Source organism: Aplysia californica, unplaced genomic scaffold, assembly GCF_000002075.1.
Source record: "Aplysia californica isolate F4 #8 unplaced genomic scaffold, AplCal3.0 scaffold00500, whole genome shotgun sequence".
Taxonomy (NCBI): Eukaryota; Metazoa; Mollusca; class Gastropoda; order Aplysiida; family Aplysiidae; genus Aplysia; species Aplysia californica.
The window spans coordinates 271,474-274,458 of NW_004797770.1; the positions used below are offsets into that span (position 1 = coordinate 271,474).

The following is a 2,985-nucleotide window of genomic DNA, read 5'->3' on the forward strand; positions in this document are numbered from 1 at the left end:
TCTATCTATCTATCTATCTATCTATCTATCTATCCACCTACCTATCTATCCACCTATCTATCTATCTATCTATCTATCTGTCTATACCCCCCCCAAAAAAAAATACCATTGTTTTTCTTTCTGCCATGTATCTTACTATCGCATCGTCTCTTCTCCTACAGTTCTGGGAGGTGATCTCAGACGAGCACGGCATTGACCCCACCGGCACCTACCACGGAGACAGCGACCTCCAGCTCGAGAGGATCAACGTCTACTACAATGAGGCCACAGGTTAGAATCGTAAACTCCACATTTTGAAACAAATACCCCTGACATTTCCGCACACCCCCGCCCTATTTTTGAAATTTGCTCAGTGCCATTATTTTTTTTTCTATTTTAAAAAAAATAGTAAAAAGGTAACGTCTAAATATTCTATCGATGTTACCTGTTGCAAGTATGTATCCATTGTCATTTCGGTCCTGGGATAAGCTGTTATTAGTTTTTAAAATTTTTTAAGTTGCGTTATATAGCCGCGTTTCCTTTCCGCACTATCACGTACACGTAAGAAACACACCAGAAAGATGTAATCTCCTCAATGAAATAGCTACACACGCGCTGCAGGGAAAAAATAGGAGCACAGCTCTCAAAAGAAAATTGATTAACGTTTTCTTTAAGATACATAGATTTTTTAGTTTTGTTGGGAAATGTCTGTGTCGTAACTGGCCAGATGTCTTATGAACTGGCTTTCATACGTAGTTGTTTGGTTCACCTTCTTTGTTATTAGATTATCACCATTGGCAGAAGTCAGATGAAATGAGCAAACTGATTCAATCTCTTGAATAAGCCACCACTACATAATACTGCTCTTCTGCAGTTGCCCAGGAATAGTGATTTTATCTCGCAGGGCTTGGCCCTGATAGGCATGGTCAAAGCAGATAGCCTTCTAAATGAACGTGTGTGGTTGGCGGGTGCTCCGGTGTTATTTGCTTCTTGTTTCTCATTAAATAGCTGTCATCCTTATCTTTCCTCCTCTTTATTTGTGTTTGTTATTTTCTTTTAACATCCTCTAATCTTTGGCACTTGTATGACCTAATTGCGTTGCAAGTATCCTAAAACTCTAGCTAAAACATTTAAATCCTTTCAGGCGGCAAATACGTGCCCCGCGCCATCCTGGTGGATCTGGAGCCCGGAACCATGGACAGTGTCCGCTCCGGACCCTTCGGCCAGATCTTCAGACCCGACAACTTCGTGTTCGGACAGTCTGGAGCTGGAAACAACTGGGCCAAGGTCAGTGGAGAACTCATTATGTAATTTTGTGTTTCATTATACCCGTTATTATACATTCTTTTTTTCCGTTCACTGTCGGCTTGTTTTTCTTTATCTGAACATGTCGGAGGTTTAAGTTTGTGAAACACATAACTTGACGTAAATATACTCCGTCTCGCTGCCTCTGTCAATTTGTATCTCTATATCTCTGTCTCTATCTATCTATCTATCTATCTGTTTATCTATCTATCTATCTATCTATCTATCTTTTTTGTCTCTCTCCAACCCACGTTTTTGTCTGTCTGTCTGTCTGTCTGTCTGTCTGTCTGTCTGTCTGTCTGTCTGTCTGTTTGTCTGTCTGTCTGTCTCACTGCCTCTATCTATCTATCTATCCATCTATCTATCTATCCATCCATCTATCTATCTATCTGTCCATCTATCTATCTATCCATCTATCTATCCATCTATCTATCCATCTATCTATCTATCTATCTATCTCTTTTTCTGTCATACTCTTCTTCTTCACCCTACCTCCACTACCAACTAGAGTATAGTAAAAGACCCATCCCAAAACAACCACACCACCAATGTGTTCTCCCTACAGGGCCACTACACAGAAGGCGCCGAGCTGGTCGACTCTGTCCTCGACGTGGTGAGGAAGGAGGCTGAGTCCTGTGACTGTCTCCAGGGCTTCCAGCTGACCCACTCTCTGGGTGGCGGCACCGGCTCTGGCATGGGAACCCTGCTCATCTCCAAGATCCGTGAGGAATACCCCGACAGGATCATGAACACCTTCTCCGTCGTGCCATCCCCCAAGGTAAGTCGTCCGAATGTGCCTGTTTGTTTGTCGCTTTGTTTGTCTGTCAGTCAGTATATTAGACGTAGCTTTTTTGAGAGCATCCGAGCTAAGGAATGAATAGAAAACCATGATCGCCGATGTCTGTCGCAGATCTGGCACTGGATGATGAGACTGTCATTCTGTTTGTCTCACTTGTCAGTATATTATTAGCCTGTCACTCTGTTGTTCTGTCAGCATATCTGTTCGCTAGTTTTCCCTTGAAGAGCACAGGGGCAAACGGGTATATTCACGAACTGAAAATCGTGAGGGTATCAAGTTTGAACGCTTGTTGACTCATAATTGTATTTCTGTTCAACTGTTGGTTGATTATTGCTTGAATTCCCATTCAACAAACCGAACAATTAACCACCAGTCAAACAATTATAAAGTTATGAGTCCGCAAGCTTTTAAAATTGGCACCCTCATAATTTCCAGTCTGTTACTATGCCTGTTTTCCCCGTTAGCTCTTCACTTACGTTCCACCATTTATCTATATATTTGAAGTGAGTAGTGGGTAATTGGTGGGTGCTCGGGTGTGGTTTGTTCTTTCTTTCTTGTCAAACATCTGTCTTCCTTATCTCTCCTCCTTCTATTTTTTTGTATTAGTAACTCTCTTGTAACACCCCCAGTCTTCGGTATTTATATGACCTAATTGTGGGTTAAGTGCCGTAAAACTCTTATTAACAAATAATCTATTTGCAAAAGATATATCGTCGAATTTGCAAATTAGTTGTGTATTGCTTCTTCTGTTCTTCAAGTCCGAGACTACTAAAAACATTGAAAGTACGGAACAAGCCAATGTAAACATAGTATTGAATCCTTGGACTAGTTTTCCCTCCATTTGCCGTCTCCTCTTTCCCATTATCGCTCTCTCTCTCTCTCTCTCTCTCTCTCTCTCTCTC

The 2,985-nt window shown here is 41.6% G+C and overlaps 1 pseudogene across 1 annotated transcript in view; it reads left to right on the forward strand.

Moving 5' to 3' along the window:
• LOC101860763 overlaps positions 1-2,985 on the forward strand; it is a 15,822-nt pseudogene that overhangs the window by 7,494 nt on the left and 5,343 nt on the right. The window contains exons 2-5 of the transcript XR_220835.3: positions 162-270; positions 1,124-1,266; positions 1,850-2,107; positions 2,156-2,183. The product of XR_220835.3 is annotated as a tubulin beta-4B chain-like (transcript). The remainder of the gene's footprint in view (positions 1-161; positions 271-1,123; positions 1,267-1,849; positions 2,108-2,155; positions 2,184-2,985) is intronic.